The sequence below is a fragment of the Lissotriton helveticus genome, chromosome 4_1 (assembly GCF_964261635.1).
Source record: "Lissotriton helveticus chromosome 4_1, aLisHel1.1, whole genome shotgun sequence".
Classification (NCBI taxonomy): domain Eukaryota; kingdom Metazoa; phylum Chordata; class Amphibia; order Caudata; family Salamandridae; genus Lissotriton; species Lissotriton helveticus.
Window position 1 is genome coordinate 641,205,604 of NC_136063.1, and position 22,332 is coordinate 641,227,935.

The following is a 22,332-nucleotide window of genomic DNA, read 5'->3' on the forward strand; positions in this document are numbered from 1 at the left end:
TGACCTTTTTTAGGCAGAGGCCGATCCACACAACGGGCAAGAAACAAACCTAACCAGAGTGTACAATGGGCCGACCCAGTGGCGACAACAGGACGCCACACACGCAGCAAAGGCCCACCGGAACAGGCGACAACCAGCAATCTGATCTAGTCGTGAATTTATCCTTTGTGACTCTCTCAGAAATACAAACACAAGTTCTAAACAAGGGTCTAGGTTTTGTGCCCACGCCCCTCACAGACAAATTTAAACTCTGCTGTGAGTTAAAAGAGTTTCTCAGGAGATTAAAACTACAAGTTTTCTTTAAAGACAGTCAACCAAAAGAACCTCCAAGGAGTGACACGGGACTTAGAAAAAAATCAACCTTTGTTCCACCATCCAATAACTTACCAGTCGAATTACTGGCTTTTGAAAAAGCTGTAATGAAGGAGGTGCAAGAATTGAACCCACACACTGTGAAAGTGTTTCACAATACAAGCAATGCAGAATTGACGGCAATCCAGGAACTTTCCAAGAATGACAAAATCATAATCAAACCAGCCGATAAGGGCGGGGCGATCGTCCTGCAAAACACTACGGACTACAGGAGAGAATGTTTACGCCTATTGGCAGACACATGAAACTACATGATCCTGAAAGAAGACCCAACGGAACGCTTGAGGATTTCGATTGCATACCTCATAGAGGAATCTCTTGCCAACGATTGGCTTAGTGAGAAGGAAGCAGATTTCCTGGTTAATAAAAAACCTATAACCCCCTACTTCTATACGATCCCGAAAATTCACAAGAGACTTGAAAACCCTCCGGGAAGACCTATAGTCTCGGGGATTGGTTCGATTCTGGAACCACTATCAAAATTTGCAGATGCTTTCTTGAGACCGCTAGTACAAAGCACAGACACATACCTTAAGGATGTCCTCTGCTTATTGAAGGATTTATCTTTTGACCCCCACATCCAGCATCCTTATCAGTCTGGATATGGGGAGTTTATATACGAGCCTTCCACACAGGGAAACATTACAAATTTTGGAAGAGGTACTTTTTGAAAATGTCTGGCAGTATCATACCCCACGGCATGTGGTGATGGAGTGCTGCCACTTGGCACTCTCCGAAAACTTTTTCCGATTTGAGGACACACTATACAAGCAACAACACGGGACCAGTATGGGCAGTACATTTGCGCCGAGCGTAGCTGGGTTGTATGTCCATCATTTGGAGAACAGCAGGATCCTAAATGACAGCAACCCATACAGACATCAAATATCAACATGGAAACGTTATATAGACAATGTCTTTTTAATTTGGAATGGAACAGAAGAGGAAGCGCAATCATTCCTAATCTGGCTCAATGAACAAGACAGTTTTTTAAAGTTCACCAGCTCCATGAGCAGATCACACCTGGTATTCTTAGATCTGAACATTTGGGCTGATTCAGGTGCCCTGGCCACAACTACTCATTTCAAGGAAACAGCTCGGAACTGCCTGCTAGCTTATGATAGCTTCCACCCAAGACACCTCAGACAAAACCTTCCGTTTGGTCAATTTTTAAGACTGCGGAGAAATTGCAGTAACAAACAAGACTATTTTGATCAGGCTAAGGATCTAAGCAAGAAACTGCAAACAAGGAAGTATCCAAGGAAGCTGGTGAGGGATGCGAAGAAGCGTGCAAGTAATAATGACAGAGATGCATTATTGGAACCAAAAGAAAAAGCACAAACAGAGAACAAAAGACCTATCTGTATCACATCACAACTTTCAACCAAGTATCAGATAAGATATCAAAAATAGTCAAGAAACATTGGCCAATGATCAACAGTGGAGGATTGAATATACCAACCCCTATGTTTAGTCACCGCCGGGGAAAGAACCTGAAAGACTACTTGGTACACACTTGACCTGCTCCAGTAAACGCCACCGTGAGATCACAACCACTACCCATTGGACACTATCCCTGCAACAACTGCAGTGTTTGTCATTTGACTTCAATAACAAAATCGGTCGTTTTCAACAACAACACCAAATGGGAACTACGAAATTTTTCTAATTGTAATACAAGTGGGGTAGTCTACTTAATTACATGTACTTGTAATTTACATTATGTGGGCATGACTACTAGAAAGGTGAGCACCCGCATTGTGGAACACAGAAGTACGATCCGCTGCAAACGAGCCACCACCAGAATGACAAATCATTTCATCGAGCAAAACCACACACCTAATGATTTGACATGGGTAGTATTGGAAAGTGTGAAAAACAAGGAAAATCTTGACAGGATACTGCACGAGCGAGAACAAAGATGGGTTTATAAATTACGTACGGACACCCATGGATTGAATGATGATATCCCTTGGGGTGCCTTTGGTAATTAACTGTAATCATTTGGAACTAAAAAACCTGTCATACCCCGAGGAGCACCAGTCTCATAACTCAGCATCACACCAGAAATGAGTGCCAGCCAAAGAACATCGTTTTTTGAAAATGTTTTTTTCATTGAGGTATGCTAGATATAAACCTTGACTCCTAACTGAATGCAACATCCGATAATCAGTGAGAACCTATCTTGTAATAAAGGTTTTAAATAAGAAGAACCCCCCTATCGCCATCCAAATCCAAGAAAAATTATAATCATATTTATCTTTCACCTTTCTAAATATTTCCAAACAAGAAACAGAATACAATGATGTTTACAGTGTTGAATTGAAAACATAAGAGAAACGTCGAGTACTTTTTAAGACTCCCGGTGGATAATGCTCGTTTTCGTAAAAAAACTTTGTCAATATCTTTATTGTTCAGCAATTTGGCATACGCCTTAGATGGCCGCTGTCGATACACGGTCTAGTACCCAGACAACAAACCCGGAAATGCGATCTCCTTAAGAAACAGTCCCTGCCGTACCAGCTTCAGTATGCGGTCCAGAGGGGAACGAGTAGGTAACGCAGTGCGGTTTCACCATTAAGGAACAATGTTTCCATGAGGTGATCCTGCCCCCACCTAAGACCATGAAGTGCTATTAAGCACCGCTATATGTAAATATCCATTTCGCCATGAATACTTTTATGTTATGTGTGTCTTGTCTATAGTCATATCAAGTCCTGTGTTGTTTACATGTGTGAATTCACAACCACCATTTTTGCATGCACTGTACTGGAAAGCGTGCATGCACCAATATGGTGCACACGAGACACTCGATACTCGAGAATAGGTCGTGAATGGAATGTGTGATACCCTTCCGTCATGGAGGGGAAACTCTGTCACTAATCTTGTGTTCTTTTTACAGGCATAACGAGAAAGCACAAATCGTATGTATCAGACGCATGTTTTTATAGTTAACAGCGTTAATATATTTTTATAGTTATAAACCACATCAGGTATATATAGGAGTGGAGAATACAGGGCTGGTCCCTGTATGGTCCTGACGAAAAGCCTGGGGAGCTTGAAACATGTTGACCATACACTGATTTGGCCCTAACTAACGGCTAAATTGCAGTGTTAAACCCCTTTTAACATACCAACCTAGGAGCTAAATAAATCTGTTGAGGCCCACTAGCACGGTATTTTTAAACATCACATACACCCACTCTGTCACTGTCTCACTTTCACACCACACATAGTCTTTCACGATTTAAGTGCTCCTGCGTAGTTCGCTAGTCGCAGCACGCCCCTTTTCGTAGAGAACTGGGATGGCCCCAATGATGAAGCATGTCACCGTGGGGAAACCCCGGTGAGTGAGGGGACACTAGAAAGAAATTTTTCTTTCTCAACTGGTCTGTACTGAAAGAGTTTATTCAGTGACCAACATACAAACTAGGTCTCTGAATCCTATACTTTGGATTCTCATTTTTCTGTCAAATCGTTTGCAGCCAGTGATAAGCCTGGCAGCCAGGTTGAGAATGGATTTGATTGTGGCAAGGTGGACTTTAGAAGTTCTAGCGAGAGTGGCATTACCGTAGTCAATTCTTGATAGGACCAATGATTGCACCACTGATTTAAAGTCATCGGTTGGTATGAAGGGTTTGATTTTTTTGAGGTGCTGAAGTATGAAGAGAGCATCTTTGGTCGAGTTTTTTATGTGGGGGGTGAGACTGAGGTTCTGGTCAATGTTGATGCCGAGGGATTTGACCGAATTAGAGAGGGAGGTAGTGCAGTTGAGGGCTTTGATGTCTGAGATCCAGTGATGGATGGGAGAGGGTTGTTTTTGGGAGAGAATAGAATTATTTCAGTTTTTTTGGGGTTGAGTTTGAGGTGGTTTTGATGGAACCATAGTTGGATCTCAATCAAGGTATTGTTGAGATGAAGGATGTCGGCATGGAATTTGATCCTATAGTACAGTTGGGTGTCGTCGGCATAAATAGGTATCATGAGGTCTGAAGTGAGCGATTGTGACTTGAACTCAGAAAAATATTCTTGCATTTTAGTGAGATTAACTGTATGTTCTTTTTCTCAAAATACTTAAATATCTGACCTAAAGGTCACCAAGCAGAATCGCTGCTTGCCCAGGCCTGAATACGGTTTTATACCTGTGCCTGATTCCGGTCTATGAACTTTTCATTGCTACTGGATCCCCATAGTTTGTTTGAGGACTGTAGAGGCTGGCTAGGACCCCATAGTTATACATGGTAGAACCCTACAGTTAACTGTTCATTACTGTGTGCTGAGATCCTTGAATCGGCTGGCAGATACAAACATACTGTGACAGTGGTGGATGAATACTGTTGCAATTCTCCACCTTCTGCAGGAACATAAGAAATGAAACTTCCAAGAATGGACACATCTGCTCTGGTCATCAGTTCCTCCTCAACTTACTCCCAACTGATGAGCAGGAAGGACATGTCCAGTCTTGGAGGTTTCATTTCTTATATTCATGCATAAGGTGGTGAATTTCTACAGTAAACTTCATCTACCATTCAACAGTCTTCTTTGTCTCAATTTGTTTGTATCTGCCAGCCGATACAAGGATTTCAAAAAACGTGGCAATGAGTTACTGTAAATATCTGCAGAATGAAAGGAATTTTGGACTTCACCACCACCCTGAAAACTTAACATGTGCTGTAACATCCGAGGATTGGAACTGCATTCACTGAGGAGAAAAAGGTACGAGCACAGCAATTTCCGTTTAGATTTAGAATGCCTACCGGTGACTTATAACGCTTCAAATATCAGCGCGAGCCATCTTGGTCCCGAGGCAAAAGTTAAGTGCTCACACGTGGTCTTCTTTCCTGATATACATGCATTGCACGCTGGGACACTTGGATAGTACTGTACAGTCATCGGGTCCTTCAAGATGGCCGACGTGGTAGAGCTTGCTTAAGAAGCTCCGGGGCTAGGGATCACTCTTTGGTGAATATCTCTGCATATCCCCCCCATCCACCCTTCTACTCGACTCCCAGCATTTTAGTACTTGACGAGTCTGCCCCCTCTACTTCGGGAAGGCCCTCACACCATCTAAATCACTCCTCGCCACCAGATCATCACAGAGTGGCTCTGTCCCCTGTTGATGTGCCCCAACTATCTAGACCCATGAATCTGAAGGTGAGATACTTCTCGGGTTCACTCGGCGCACAGCTAGCCAGTCCGATTCTATCCATTCCCTGATTGGAGAGATCCCCGGGTGACCGACTGGCACTGCCTCCAACAATTGATCCATCTTCCCTCAGCCCTCTCCCTTCGACTCATACTAGGCTGGAGTCCGAGCAACTGCCCACTACCGATCATGATGGGTCAATTCCAATCATTCCAGTTTTGACTGTACCTAACCCTCAGCTCAATGATCACACCCCCCTTGCTAATGCTGCAACCTCACTATTAAAAGGACATGGAACTCCGCTAGTCCCAAATGACCAACTTCCTCCCCAGGAACTACTCACCACCACCGTGGATGCCACAGGCTTACACCGAGACCCCCCTTCACCGCTCGCTTTACCTACATACCCTCCACCCCTCGCCCAACACTCAGACATGGCTGCACGCCTAGATGATATAGCTCTACAGTTGCACCATCTCACTTCTGAGCTACATGACCTGAAAGCCCTCTCAAATGATCTTTTCCTTGTGATCAGCTCTTTCCTCACCTCTGCGAATTTGCCCAAAGCTTCCACTAGTGATAGAAATCTCATGGACCAGAATTTAGCTTCCTCCATCTCGAAATGCCCAAAAGAGTCGGGCATGTTGGGAGTCCCCTCCAGGACTCTAGAGTTTAATAATGCTCCCTCTGCAGGGCAGTGGTCCGCTCTGCCTCGCCCCGGTGCAAGGAGACCGACACAGGCACTTCTGATGCCACTCCCGGCACTTGTACTCCTTCTCAGATCCCCCACTAACCGACTGTCCAGAGAGTCTGCTCCTTGGGTCCACGGGGGTTCCAATGCGGCGGGGCAGGCACCGGCACTGTGCCTCGAGGCCCCCTCCGCCTTACTTCCCAGACGGCTGCTGACATGGCGGGGCTCTCCCTTCACTATGGGAGCCCCGCCGAACTGCTGCAGCACCTTTCCCCCAGGTCGGGACCTCTCTCCTCTCCCACCTTCACCGGAGCACCTCCCTTCTTACTGGGGAGGCTATGGTTCAACGTGAGCTTTCCGGTTGGCTGCTGGGCCCCGCCCCCAGCCTGGCTTCAGCTTCCGGGTCGTCGCGGGCAGCGCGGCGCCCTCTTCTCCCCCTTGGCCCGGGTTGCGGCGGTGATTTCAGAAGGCGGGGTCGGCTCTCGCGATTAGGAGAGAAATGCTGCAGAATGCGGGGTAGGCTCCCGCTTAATTTAAATAAGCAGACCCCGGTGGCAATAACACGGGGTGAGCTCCCGCTGCTTTACAAAGCGCTCAGGACCTGGCACCAATGCTGGGTGGGCAACCGCTCTTCCCCAAGCAGGCAGGGGAGAATCCCACATGCTGGGATTTCCTCGTGGCACTTTGGCAACACAGTGCTGCAGGGACGCACACGCTCCTCACCTCCTGGGCAGTCAGAGGGTGGCGCAGAAATGCAGAATGCAGCATCCAGTGGTAGCGCTCTGTCAGCACGGCGCTGCAGGCGACAGTCCCTCTTCTGGCAATTTGAATATAGCGCACACGAGGCACTATGTCCCAGGAATGCAGTCAGGGTCCCACACCATCAAGTAGCGCCCACGCTCCTAATCTCCTTGGAGTTCAGGCAAACAAATTGTGGTGCTCACGAGGCGCTACGGCAGGAGAGCAGGCAGGCAGTGCTGGGCAAGATCAGCTGTCAGTGGGCACTCATCGGTACAGGACAGCAGTTCCTAGGAACAGTAAACCACCATATCGAGGCACTCCTCCTAGCATAGCAGTCTTCACTCCAGCAAAGGACTCTCATTAGCCCTGTGGACAGCAGAGGGGGTACAGATGGCACAGAAGCCAGCACACAGGCCCTTGCGGCGGTACCTCCTGGCAGAGTGTCCCCTCTCAATCAAAGTCCACACACAACTCAGCACATGGAGTCTCAGCTCCTCTATCTATACACTACTCACCCCACTTACCAGAAAGGGCTAGAGCATTCTAGAAGGCTCCCTGTGGAAACCGGTCCCAACTGGTTTTGGGGGAGGTGTAGAGCACCCTGTCTGCCAGGCTTCCCTCCAAAAGCTGGGGGTGTGTGAGACGGACACACCCCAGTTGTGGAGACAGCCTTGGTCACTTTGAGCACTAGAGCTGCTACCCACTTCAGGCAGGCAGGCACAAAGCAGACAGAAATGGTGACTTCTAAAAGTTACATTTCTAAAGCATTGAAAATAAACCTACGTACACCATTGCACAGCATTCATCATTTTCATCTCACACCACACATGGCCTGCATCTTCTACCATGGGGGAGATATCCCCGAAAGGGGGGGGGGGTCCTAATATAAGCCTATGTGAGGCAGACAACACACACACTTGGCTCTGCTAACCAGCGCTAAAGCTGTCCAGAACCCTAAAACCCACCAATACCATACAGCAAAAAGGCTAGGGGGAAGGCAAACAGTTTCGGGATGACCCTGCAAGCAGGGCCAAGTCCAACACACTTGATATGACACGTTTCACAAAAAATACATATAGGTGCTTTAAAACTATCTCAACATAAATAAAAGCTTGCATGATTTTGTCACTACTCTTCTAAACAAAAATTGTCAAAGGCAAAAGGTCTGGCTTTAATGCAAACAGAAATGTTGAATGCCTGTTTGCATGCGTTAGCCCAGTAATGCCACACTTATTCGCTTTGTCAATGCTTGTTTGAAACATGCAGTGTACAGCATAAATAAAGTGAGGCCTTAAATTGTTTTTTTTTTTAACTACATGCATAAGACCATCTAAAAAAGAACCTCTAATAAACATGAAAACATTGATATTTTTAGTTTCAATACCATAGGATGCTGTGTGGCGTTCAATGCAGGGTGTCGCCTTCAGCCACCTGGAGCCTACTGTAACAAATCAGGAAGACATGAGAACCCAAACCTCACAACACAAACAAGACATGCCATCTAGAAAAGGAATTTTCCAAGGAAAAATCTGCTTTTAAACACAAGTGGGGATTATTCAAATGCATTCAAGAGTTTGCCATGGTAAATTATCTTCTCAGTGGCCGATTAAGTACTGTTAACACGTGTGGCCTAGATTCCGCTGAAATTTTGTATCCAAAGAGCACCAAACTAAATCTGAATTTTACACGGGGAGATGTGGATCACGACTTTGAGTTTATTTTAGCAAGATGCCAAAGATGTCCGCTTCACAACTACCTCAGAAAAGGGATCTAAGTGTATGAGCTTGCTTTTTGGATTGCTCATTAAATCTTTAAATGATACATTCACTGCAGCAATTATGCAGTGTCTTGCTTGTCCCTTGGGAAAGTTAGCTGTTTCTCCAAAGCCCGGTAAAGCAGCTATACATTTCGTAAATTCAAGTTTAATCTCAAATTACCAACGAATGAATGATTCGACCATGGCCAGTTTTAAAAGCTGGGCCTGCAGCAAGCAGTTCATACTGTACTTATGTGAAAACAGATGTCGGTTATTTCGCGGTTCCCAGGCTTGCTCCCTCTTTTTTTCATTTTTCACATTGCAGCTTAATTCATATGGGAAACGAAAAATAAAGCGACCATTACGAGAGAACATTAAGTCATGAGAACTGCATTAGCCCAACAATACAATTTTTTTTAAAAAATACACCAATTGCCAAGAAGCGAATCATCGAACGAACCAGTGAAACATTTCTCATCAGCCGGATCGGGTGCCACAGTAGGAATGTAATAAAAATAAGAGGGCCAATGTTAACTGCTGCATGATGTAGTGTAGCCCTCGTGTTCCACATAGCACTTGGCAAGCACGGCGCTTCACGTGCTTGTAGTTAGGGCTCATTTCCTGGAAACAGAACCTAAGACCACAGGGCCTGAATTATTGATGGTTTACCTCAGCCGTGTAGCTGAATCATGAAGCTTTACAGTTATCTGCCAGTCATGACGTCAAACGGAATTATTCAAAATAGCCTGCAGTTCCATCTCTCCTCCAGCGCAGACGGCTGTTTAGCCTTTGCAAGGGATTGCTGTGTCTAGAAAGCTTGTGTTTCCGAGCCAACATAAGTGCTGTTTCCACACTCCTCACTCTTAGGCTACAAAAATATACGCACAATTTATCTTCTACATCTTGAGCTGTAGACTGCAGATGTATACAAAATTAAAGCTTCTAGCGAGAATTCCCATTAGAAGTACATCTGTTATGACAGTATAAACAACACACTTCAGTTCAGCCCAATGCAGTAACTATGGAGTGAAAAAGTATTAAGACACACAGCGGGGCGCTCCGCTGTGTTTACATCAGCACTGTTTATGTTGGTTCAATATAAACGGTTAACAGAAATGCACTTCTACCCATACCTTAGAAATGTGACGACCAGTACCTATCTGTCAGTCACCGAGGCCCTGTGGCGGGAAACCAGAACAGTGGCTCCTATAATCCTGGGGTCGGCTCTGCTGGGATATGAACTTGCAGCTTCTCTGTTTGTCATCCACTGGCTCCTGACGACCATCTCAAGTGAATTATCAGCACAGACCACTGCTGTTCTTCAAAATCTGCAACATTTTCTGTTCAAGCTGGAGAGAAAATGATAAAACCTTAGTCTGAGTGTAACAGACAAAAATTGTTATTACATTTTAAAATGACAAGTAGATCTTCCTCACTGTTCAACAGTTGTTTGTCAATGTACGTTATATACGAGATAAAATATTCTTATCTCAGAGATTTAAGGAAACGGGCAGTCACCGAAGAGCTTCATACCCGCATAGATGTAGGAGGCTGCAGGGCGAGTGCCTTTAAAAATTCAAAGCTCTCCAAGTGGCTTGCAATATCCACTTTACACAAAGGTGAATTGTACTTGATGCAATATATGTTGATCACATTGTTCCATTCTTACTTTCACAAATCCCTTTTTCTGTCCTTTTAACATTCTTTATGTTTTAAATGTAGTGCTTCCTCTATACTTCTTTTTTTGCTGCATGGTGATTTTTTCATGTCCTGCTTCAGCAAATGCCTTTCTCTTGGCTGCCAAGTGCCCCAAGGCATGTATTGTATTGCATAGCAACATTAGCCTCTACGAGCTTTTTGCCCAATGCCATTTTGCATGCTTGAGCTCATGCGCACAATGAAAAACACAGACAAATAAGTACCAGAACGAAATGTGTGGTTGGAGGGAAAAAGTGGTAATGGCTTTAGGCAGGGCAGAACTTGGGAATCCAAAAAACGGCCCAACCAAATATTCTCAAACCAGCCCAGCGCCCTTCTCTCCTCGCTCAATCTCTCTCTACATCCATTTACCCTCTCTTACTTTCCCTCTCTAATCGACCTCTCTACCTCCCTCTCTTCCGACTAGAAGCACCCCTGCGCCTGCTGCAATTATCATCGGGGAGTTGGGGGAGGGTAGGGAGAGACAAGGGGACCTTCTTCAGTTTGTACACTGTTCTTGTTGTTCCTTCGCACTTTTTTCTTCGATTGAGCGGTTTGTGGCCACCCCACTCCTAACCCTTAATTTCTGACAGCCTTCCCTCCTTCCAAATATTTGTTTTAATTATAACTTCCTGCCAATGCAGCGCAAGTGTTCGGAAATAGAAAACACTGTGACATATGCAATTAAACAGCCCAATAAGAGCTTGCAAAGTAAACTGCTGTTTCTGCCTATTCCAGCGGGAAAGGAGTTTATACAGCGAAGACGCCCGAGTAGGCAGGATTCCGCGGTGTGCATTATCTGGCATAAAAGCGGCAGTCATGCGCGGGCGTCGGCGCGTGCAGAGGCAGCTGACAGGACAGTCTGCGGCCTTCCTTGAGCGCGAGGCGAGGTGATGTGCAGGCGCTCGCGCAGCGCCTCTGCGAGTCACCAGCTGAGTGACAAACTGGCTGACAGCGCAACAGTGGGAGGGGGCACCGCACACACTCCGAGGGATGGCGGACATCCGCTCTGCGCCGGCATTGGCAGTGCAATCTCGGTCAGAAATTCCTGCAGACTCATGACAGTTATATTACAGTACGGAGCCCGCAGCTCGAAAATATATTATAGCACTGAAAAGAGGAGGTTATAGTTTACTATATGTAATAATATGAATATTTAAATGTGCACAGTTCAATTCATTACATTTTGGATGTTTATTTTGCTGGTGTTGCGCATACTGAAGAATTAAATTGGTCCTCTGGAAGTGGCACAAAAATGGTATAAACTCAGAATGCAGTCACCGAAAACATAGCCGGACTGAACAGTACAAGCTGATAAGAGAGGCCGGTAATGGCGACAAGTAAATAAGAGCTTCCATAACTGTCGAGGGGGTCTACAGAGTTACAAAGGTCAGGACCCCGTCCATGAGCTGCAATAGCTAGGAGGATTCATATGTAGTGCCCCAAAGACACTCCCTAAGCAAATCACACGAACAGAAGTGGCATGCATTAAGTTTAATAATATAGACAAAATAGGACCACCATAAAAGAGGTGAAACATGGGGCTGCAGAAGAAAGGGACGAGTATCTTCAGTAATACCAGTGGAACTGTTTCCCATATGAAATAGAAGACAAGCATTTGCAATGCAATAGGTCTCGCATTTACGTGAGTTTGAGCTATGGGCATTGTAAATGACAATGCCTTTATTTATGCTTTGGTTTTTAAAACATAAACAAAAGGCATTGTCATTTACAATGCCAATAGCTTAAACTTGTGTAAATGTGACACCTATTGCATTGCAAATGCTTGTGCAAATGCTTGTTTGAAGGAGGCAAAAAAGAAAGAAACCAAGCGTGGTGTCCCTGAAGCGGGCGCCGTGCTCATCAAAGTAAGTAAAAAAAAACAAGTAAACCGAGCGTGGTGTCCCTAAAGCGGACGCCGCGCTCAGCATACAATTTAGAGCCCATACTGCTGTATTAGAAAAATGCCCGCCATTGTCCCCATCACTTTCAATAAACAAAATAGTGCTCACACCCTTATAATGCAGACTGTGCAACAAGCTAAGTAAGTGGTACAGTCCTTATGGGCGGTAACAAATGGAGACCAGGCGGTACCAACGCGGGACTAACAAGCCTATTTTTAAATCAGAAGCCAACATTTAGGGAGACACTGAGACAAGCCAATGACAGATATGGGCGGGGCTTCCACTGCATACCCTAATACAGCATGCCTCGCAGAGCGAGGAGCCCATGCGCGCTGCCGCTAGACTTCACCTAAAAATCTTCTGGATCGTGTAGAACAAAAAAACATGCCTGTCTAATTATTGCCAAGGCTGGACTGGGCATTGGGTGTTTCCCCGGGAGGGTGGAAGGGTGGGGTCCAGTTTTGTTACTGGGGCTGTTTTTGTAGTAGCAGTGCAGCAGTTTTGAAAGCACCCACTGCAGAGTCCCTTGTATATTCAGTAGTTTTCAGGCAACAATAATAGTGCCAAGATAACTCTGGTGATTAATGTACCCGCTGTAGCGAGATCGGAGTTTTGTCTAGTGGCAGCTTGTGACTGTTCTAAGGTTGTAAAGAGGGTTAATATGCCTGCTGCAAAGGACGTGTACAGTGGACATTACAGAACAGTATTTTATGAGCATATTTTAGTGGGTTAGTGCTTTTGTCACAAAGGCCATTTTGTTACAGAGCAGTTCCTAAATTAATATTATAATCTAGCACAGTGAGCTATAAAGTGCCATCAAAGAGCTGCATGCAAACTACAAGGCACAGGTTTGAAAGTTATGTTTTTGTCCAGAGTCTTTCATTATCCTAATGTTACTAAAACAGGCTTGTTTGGGCAGAAATACATTCTTATTAGAAAAACCAACCCTGATCACTGTGTTCGTTCTGAATCCTGGGTTTGTGCTTCTCTAGACCGAGCACTCTTAAAAAATGCCTCCCAGTATGGATAGCATGAACCCTACACCTTGTAGTCTGACTCACCTCTCGATCCTTGTCCTCCCTCAGTTCTTTCCAAATTGGAATCTCAACTATTGGATCTACTCACCAAGCTCTTCAACGCCTCTCTTTCCCTAGGTGTGGTTCCAAAGCTATGGAAACACGCAATAGTAAAGCCTCTAATAAAGAAACTCAATCTAGACGTGTACACCTGGTCAAACTATAGGCCGATATAGCTCTATTAACCACTCTATCCAAGGTGCTAGAAAAGCATGTGAATAAACAGCTTATGGTGTTCACAGAGTCTAATTGCGTACTCCACCACTTTCAATTTGGTTTCAGAGCAGGACATTGTACAGAGTCAGTGCTCTTATCAGTGAAGTACTATCTTAGGCACCAATTGGACAACGTGGGCACTGCTGCACTGATCCTTTTGGACTTCAGTGCAGCCTTTGACACGGTGAACCAAACCACATTGCTTTAAAGACTAGAGGCCATGGTCCTGCAGAGCACAGCTCTGTCCTGGTTGACTTCTTATTTGCAGGACCGGGTTTTTCAGGCCCACTCTCATCAGCATTGTTCCAAGCCACAACCTCTTCCATCTGGAATCCCTCAAGGTTCCACCTTAAGTCCTACCTTGTTCAATCTCTATGTAAGACCATTGGCGGACATCGTGGAAAACTGTGGTTCTTAATATGTTATCATATGGTGATGATACTCAGATTGCTGTGTCCTTGTCCTCCCAAGAAAATAACAGTGCAGAGGCCAGGAACAGCTGTCTTATGCAAGTCTTTTCATGGATGAATGCCAACTACCTTAATTTAAAAAGGGACAACAATTAGGTGCTACTGGTGGTTAACATTCCTCATCCCTGGGGCCTTCATCGATGGCCAGAGTTGAGGGGTAACATTTCCAGACCTGCCCCTGTGGTTAAGAACTTGGGAGTTTGGATGGATAATGAATTATCCACGAGCCATTAAGTTACGAAGGTGGCGGCCACGTGTTCTGGCATCATAAACTGGCTTAAGAAAATCTTGGGCTGTCTTTCAAGCTCTGCCCAGACAACGGTCCTTTAGTCCCTAGTTTTGTCCAGATTAGATTATGGGAACATTCTCTATCTAGGGGTCATGAAGAGCTTACTCAGATGATTGCAGATGGTGCAAAACATGGCAGCTAGACTTTTACTCCATCCCCCGAAGTTCTCTTAGACGGCTTATCCACTCTGAGACCTTCATTGGTTTCCAATCGAGCGCCGTATCCAATTAAAAGCACTGTGCTATATGCATAAATGTCTATCTAATTCAGTCCAGATCAAGCTTAGATCTCTGGTGTCTTCTTATACACCCAGTTGATCTCCGCGGTCAAGTAACCTTGACCTTGCTTTGGTTCCCAGAAACAAGAGATCACTGCAATGAGGTCCAGCCTTCTACTTCTTTGGCCCAAAGCTATGAAATTCCCCCCTCCGGATCGGAGGTCTTGTCGCTCCCTTGTGATTTTCTGGAAGAGGTTACCTGGTTGTTCTAAACCTCTTGGAATAGGAACTATCTTTTTAGAGTTTAGCCAGATCTGTTTGGGTGGCAAAGCGCTGGGAAACCCATTCTGGGTAGCCATGCGCTATATAAATCCAATCAATATAAACATAGTCCCCTTTGTCTTATGTAACATTTTCTATACACTAATTTACAGAAGTATGACTCATTGTCTCTGCATATGTGTGTGATGTAAAATGCTCTTACACCCTACACTGGTATGAGAGGCGCTATAAACCAAATGAAATATATGTGAGAGAGGAGCTATGTAGAGATGAGGGGCACTGTTGGAGGGTGATAGTGAGGAAATCATTGAAGAGTCACAACAAAGATTGTCGTATCCTGGTGCACTGTAAGGTCATCATTCACTATGCCTTAAAAGCTAATATAATTGAGTATACAATGAAAAATGTGTTGTTTAACGCACCATTTTCGCCCAAATTTCTTGGTGGGGGGGGGGACGACACCCCCCAAACCCTCCTTGTAGTAGTCAAGTTTGCTTGGTGCATTCACTAGGCACCATGTGGGGGCTGGTCTGGGCTGCTTTGGGTTCCCAGTCCGGTTCATCATAAGCAAAGCAAGAGCATTCCAGAATACACCAGGGATCACATAAGGAGCATGGGAAAAACGACAGAAAGCATTCCCTTACGTTCTTACATTGAGCTCTGCTTATTTACATAAGGCAACGCACTATGATGTTAATCAATCTTGCCTACTCTTTCCAGATATGGAAATCACTTGAGTGAAAGTGTGTTTAGTTTTCAAGATTTAATTTAAAGCATAGACAGAAAATACATTTTTAAACATGTAAACCAACAGCAAAAGAGCTGCACAACTTGATTAAGTCAAAGTTAGTCTTTTGAATCAGGAGCAAATACATCCATATGGGTGGAGCTTCGTTAGAATGTTACAAACATATAGATATCCATGACTTAAACAAACGTGGAGAACGCAAGATAAATGTACGCTGCATCCCTAAGCAATAACCTTACTACCAGTGCTTCACAAAGAGTCTTCAGATCCTCGAACTGCATCTCACTGATGGGGGTCCAAGAATGATTCTGCTCAGAAGGGACTGAACCGGACCGGACCGAACAGTTCGAGCTGGACTGTCCCATTTTGGAGCACGGCCAACACTGTGTTGCGTATAGCTAGTTCTATATTTCAATCTATGTCATTAGAACTACAACCAGTTTCACATGGTCACACCACTATATTGTTAATATCTACTTTAAAAGTATTTTACTATCTCTTCAGCACATGATAATTGTCAATGCCTTAAGGTTCCCTAGGGCAATACGCAATCCCAGACTCCAGTCACAAAACATAATCTTAACCCATAATCCCATACCATTACACCAGCCCCTGATGATTACCATAGCTTACTGTTAAACCTAACATACCTAATCCTAACCAAAACCTCAACCCCAAAATAACTATAAATAGTATTTACATACTAATGTAACTGGTAGCAATATAAACGACTGCACTGCTAAACATGGAAACGTGTTATGCCACTAAATACCAGAAAGACAAAGTAACTGATGATGTAAAGGAGACAGCCCTATTTTGTAGTGGTGCAGAGAGAACAATCAATAAAAGAGTGGGTTCCTACCCACTGCAGTGCAAGCAGCTGTGATTTCAAGCGCTGCCTCCAGCACTTTTTTTACTGTCCATGGGGGGAATGGAGGGGGCTACAGCACCATATACATACAAATCACCTAAAGTATAAGAAAAATGTACAGCAAAAGTAATATGGAAATGCAAGACAGCAGGTAAAAGAAAGTATAGCCCATGTCGCACTACAAACAAAATTACATCATAATTGCATGAAATACCAAGAATTAATTCACTTATTACCAACCAGAATGATTCTCAGATATCCTAAACTTCCTAACTTTCCTTTAAAGGCCTTCACCAACACTCGTGGACAACAAATGCCCTTCATGACTGATTCCGATACGTAAAACATGCTGCTTACCACAGCTTCAAGCATCAAACCTTTACATAACTTTCACTTTCATTGTGTGATCACTGTCACACTCGAGCCTTGAAATCTTCCCTCCCATTTTCAATCTCCCTCCACACCCCAGGTCTTTTGAAAATAAGTGCTGACTTGATAGACTAAACCATGCACATGCTTCGAACACGACCTGCCCAAGCTGGAACCCATCAACTATTTCTTCAGAAGCCACACATATGCACATCCATGCTGACCATAATATGCCCACCAGCAATCACCAGAGCAAAAGAAAACACAACAAACAAACCCAGGGACACGTAGAGGGTAGCAAGATCCGCATCCATAATAAGGAATCACATTGCCCACAAACCCAGATATACATTCCATGTACATGGGTTAGGTGGACAGTTACAAAGCCCATACAACAAAAAAATCAATTTAGGCAGAACCCAAAACATCAAAACCATATCACCCACACAGATCTGGTTCACATGGGGCTCAGTGGAAGTCGAAGGACTACATGGAATCCTCTCCCATCAGAGTAAAAGTAATAGGCAAATATAGTGCAATATAAATTCGCTTCAAGAGTGCCGAAAAGAAATAGATCAAAGGCTGACGAGAGGCTTCTTGAAGAGATGTGAATTCAGCTGTTTTCTAAAACGGAGTTGTGAAGGAGCAACCTGATCTGTGACAGATTGTTGTTAAGACTGGTTTTCATTTTTTTATGCCACTTAGTTTTTAAACTTGCTGGAGCACGGCTTTTCATGTTCCTAAGGCCACGAGTTGAAATGATGAACCTTACGGACCGGGAGCTCTCTTTCTAGTGTCAGTTGATAAAGGTTGTACACTATGCAGATGCTTTTTAAAATTATAGGAGTTTATAGGGGTATTCCGATTAGTTTCTTCTGGGTCAAGCTAGATGTTGTCATATTTCTCCCGCCCTAAAAATAAGCCAATCAGTATCATATAGGAAAATTAAAGGAGCCAGGTGGGTGCCAGGGATGCTGATGAGTGTGCAGGTGGGGAAAGAGGGCCAAGACTATGTCAGTGGTTTTGAAGCGGTCTTCCACAGGACTTCACTAGTTTATTCAAGATATCTACCAGCGCAATTGGTAGCACGTGCTCAGTTGTTATTCAGGTAAAATGTGAAGTCTTACGTGCGAGCAAGACATTACATTAATCATGTTAGCTAAACCAATAAGAGGTGCTTCATATTTTAAAAACAATACGCACAATTATTTTTTAAACAGATACCAGGATCCTAAGAAACTCTGGCACAAGAGGTTGGACAAGCTTACAAACAAGCAATCAGGCTTTAAAAGGAAGAAATGCAAACAGACATGCATTATATCACTCAAGAATCCAATGAAGGATGTCACAGACACTAAGCGTTAATACTCAAACCTTCTTGACTGTAATCTGCAGCTTTATGTGTGGGACCCTCCAAACACAGGCTTCAAACTGAAATCAAAGATTTATCACACATGAAATATTTCTGTTGAACAAATTACTTACCTCCGGTAAAGATGTATCTAGTAGAGACATAGTCTAGCTGCAGATTCCTGAATTTAAAATATCCCTAGGCGTCAGACTGGATCCGGAAGACGCCTGGGAATATTCTAAATTAAGGAACCCTCCGCTAGACGTCTCTATCAGATGAACAAGTTACTTACCTTCGGTAACAATGTATCTGGTAGAGACATAGTCTAGCTGCAGATTCCTTAACTTAGAATATCCCCGGGCATCTCCCGGATCCAGTCTGATGCCGGGGATATTCGAAGTTAAGGAATCTGTGGCTAGACGTCTCTATCAGATATATATTTACACGGTTTAAAAGTATTATGTCCAACAGAATGTTATATAGGTGACTATATAAAACCTACAAAACAGGTCCAATCACAGCCCTGCGAACACTGTAGACCCAGAGCATCTAAACAACCTCCTCCCTGTATCTCAGGTACTCCTGCTTGCCAAAGCCTTCAAAGAAGCATGAAACTCAACTTAAGCAATTCATTACTGAAATGACGACCTCAAAGAACTAAAATGGCTAAAGCATGAAGAGGACAGCCGTCCTAGAGAACCGGCGAAGGTCTCCGCAGAACAGAACTTTACACAGTAAATCACTCATCTCTCCTTAGAGAGTCCTAGAAGGCACAACAGGGTTGAGCAGGACAACTCTTCCTGGTTTCTCCTCCTGTTTAGCCTCTCCCCGGGGACATTTCCTTCCTAGTCCAGGCACGTTTTAAACCACAGTTTACGATGTTAGCCGAGCATCTAAATAGAACTCGTCAGTCGCCACCAAACTCTCAGCGAGAGGCTGGTGTTCCATTGTTCATGTTCCGGCTGTGTGCCACTAAAGGAAAGCAAGGTCTGCTGCGGGACAAACGACCACACTGACGGAGGGACGGGGCTGGGGACCCGAGGGAAAGTGCAAGCAACTGCTAAGGCTCATCGCACAAGCACTATTGGGTGGGTAAACGTTCTTGTCCCAGCTGTCTGTGAGTGACCTGCAGCAGACCGGATCTAGTCCCCGTAAGGCAGCTCAGTGGGTTAAGGAAGCAGCCAAGCAGGCATCAAAACTGGGGGCCGTCAAGCGCTTATTCACTCCATGAACATCAGCACCTGCACAAATGGGCAGGACGGATAGGTACACCCATTACAAAGCGCTGCCATCAAAGCCCAAAAACAATTGTTTTTGTGCGTTTACAAAGCACCTGGAGGTGCAGGTCTCAAGTTAAACCGACCTTCCGCAAAGCAGGTGAGCATTTAAAGAATGCTCCAGACTGCAGACGTGGGTTGGTGATGCGTAAACCACCAGAGTTGTAACTGGCATTGCATTTATGTAGCTTTTACTACCCTGGTGAGGCATCTACGCGCCTTACACTGGACTGCACGCTGCTCCGCCACCAAGATTAGTGTTTAGTGCTGTTCCATTTATTCCAATTTTTAGGGTGGTGGAGTAAATTAATGGTGTTTGGTTGTGATCATTGGGGGTGGGGGTGCAGTCATGCACATGGTTTGTGGAATTAATAGATGAGTTAGAGAAGATTAGGTAGAAAAGGAATACATTTCAGAGAAATGAGGATGATTGTGATCTTGAAAGTAAGCTGTGAAACATGCATGAGCCAGAGTAGGTTGTGTTGTGAGAAAGGAGGCATGCAAAGCATGGAAGGGAAGGCTATAGTCATTTGACAGCGAGAAGAAAAAAATGAGAGACAACAAACAGGTTTTAATGAAATGTCAGGTTTTAATGTCGGATTTCATGAATGTAGAGAATATTTTTGAGACAGCATGCAGTTTGAGTATGTAAGAATATAGAAATAAACAACAATATTTACTCGTGAAGACTGTGCTAGATTAGGCATTTTCAATAGGTATTAGAATCAGGTAACCCACCTCTCCGCTGCTACGCCGCTGCTAAACCACCTATCCAGCTAGGTCAGTTGATCAGTTCAAGGGATAAAAGTAAAACATTATTTCTGGGTGCATATGTTGAGAAAACTCAAGAGCCTTAGGCCTTACTCTGAGAAAGCAGCAACATCAAGATCACAGCAGTGTGATAATCTACATGGAAATGATGTACACGTCGAAAAGGAGATTCTGCAAATGCTGGTGCTTGTTTCTTTATCCCAGAGCAGGTTCCCTTGGTATCTGGCTGGCTCAAGTTGTCTTTGAAGGCCTGTGGATGAATCTTCCAATAACTGTACAAGAGGTTGGTCAAGCAGTGTTAATCAATGCACCAATGTATTTGGTGCAGGGTTAAGAAGTGTGCAATCAGTTGACAGGGCGACAGGGATGCGAACCATCAGCTAGACACAAGTCTCCCTGCTGGATCTTCCCTTCTATTAAAAGTTCGGGCGACCCTGCTCAATTATAGTTAATTGTATTCAATTATCTCCTGTACGGTGTATAACAAGAACGTAACGTGCGCTTCACTGGGGCATATAGTGCGAATAAGGTGCCTGTAATGGAATGTAAACCAGCATCTGTGCCAATCTGCTGGAAGTCAGGATCCTTCTCATACCCTCACCCCCAGACATAAAACATTCCGAGCCTATAGCAAGCTAGGTGGGGTAACTAAACTTATTTACACTGTCAGTTCAAACTTTAAATCAATTTTGAGTGACTTCCCGTTCCCATCAGCAAACTCACCCCCCAAGTAGTACAGGTTATCTACAGTAAGAGACGGGGTATTGGCTCTGATTGACAAAGTCACAGATATCGAATTCCAACCTGTATTTAACCCCCCTACACAGCCCTAGGTCCCAGACACAGTGTCACGATAGTCTGCTGCAGAAAGGCTCATACTTACAGATAGTTACTATCAAAGACAGTTTCCCTAGGATCAACTGAACTGGACTGATTCCCATACTCTGCGTCCCTGGTGACTTTCAGCAGATGCTGCAGCACCTTCTATGTCACCTCCATCGCCTCAGTGCCGATGTGACTTTTCTTTTTATGACTACTGCCCACCCTCCTCTTTTTTTCCCTTCTGGGATATGGCCCCCCTCACCTGTTTCAAGACCCAGATATTTGCAGTCTTCTACCAGTTAGGTAATTAAGAAGTTTACCTTCCCACTCGCAAATCATCCCGAAGATGGCCATTGATTGGTTTGAATAGCTTTGTTTGGCGAGTTAGAGTGAGGAAAGGTCCTGAAATAGTTGCATATGCTCCTCCCTGACATGCATTAGGCATTATAAGATTTATCTTCCTAGAACTGCACCCTAATTAACACACCAGGCACCTCTGTATTCTATCCAGTCTTACTTGGATGGGTTCTAGGAGATCGGTTACATATCTTCTCGGATCTTTGAGGGTCACATCTCAAGGAATGTCCCAGATGTGGATATTGTTCAGAGTTGAGCGATATTCCAAGTCTTCATATATCATGTTACTCCTCGAGGGCCAGCATGCGGCTCTGAAACTGCTCACAGCAGTCAACTTGGTTTGTCCAATCCCATTTCCAATTTGTTCACCCTGTCTCCTAGCTTGTTGTTGTCGTTCAGTATGTGTTGCTAGCCCAACTTAACGGTTTGTATTTCTTCCTTAACATCTCTGAATGCCAGCAGGAGGAAGCTTTCATTTATAATTTGATCTGAGTACACCTGGCCATCAGCAAGCATACCAGTGCCAGCCATGGTTGAGATTCTTGTCGCTGTTTGTTTATATGTTGCACCTTGGTGGAGGAGGGTCCCTGGACTCTCTCATTCTCCTGCCTCCTGTCAGTGTACAAGACTTATCCCAGTTGCCCTTGTGTTTAGGATTTCTAGGACTTCCCACCGGGTTGCCTCTATTTAGGGGATAGGACTTTAGAGCTTCAGATGTCCAAGGGCTCCAATAGAAGGTTGCTCCAGGAACTCCAAGCCATGGTCTTATCAGATAGTTGCTTCTGTGGTTTAGGGGACACTCATCTCAGGACACGATCCTCCCGTATTTCTTTCCGGCAAAGTAAATCCAGTATGGCATTGACATTCAACGAAATGGACGATGCTTAGTCTCTATCTTATAGTGCAGC

At 44.5% G+C, this 22,332-nt stretch overlaps 1 protein-coding gene across 3 annotated transcripts in view; it reads right to left on the bottom strand.

The window, feature by feature from the left end:
• Window positions 1-22,332, bottom strand: part of FAM110B (family with sequence similarity 110 member B) — a 496,654-nt gene that overhangs the window by 308,033 nt on the left and 166,289 nt on the right. For all 3 annotated transcript variants that reach the window (XM_078687279.1, XM_078687275.1, XM_078687276.1), the window contains exon 2: window positions 9,840-10,055. The gene's annotated coding sequence lies outside the window, so the exon portion shown is untranslated. The remainder of the gene's footprint in view (window positions 1-9,839; window positions 10,056-22,332) is intronic.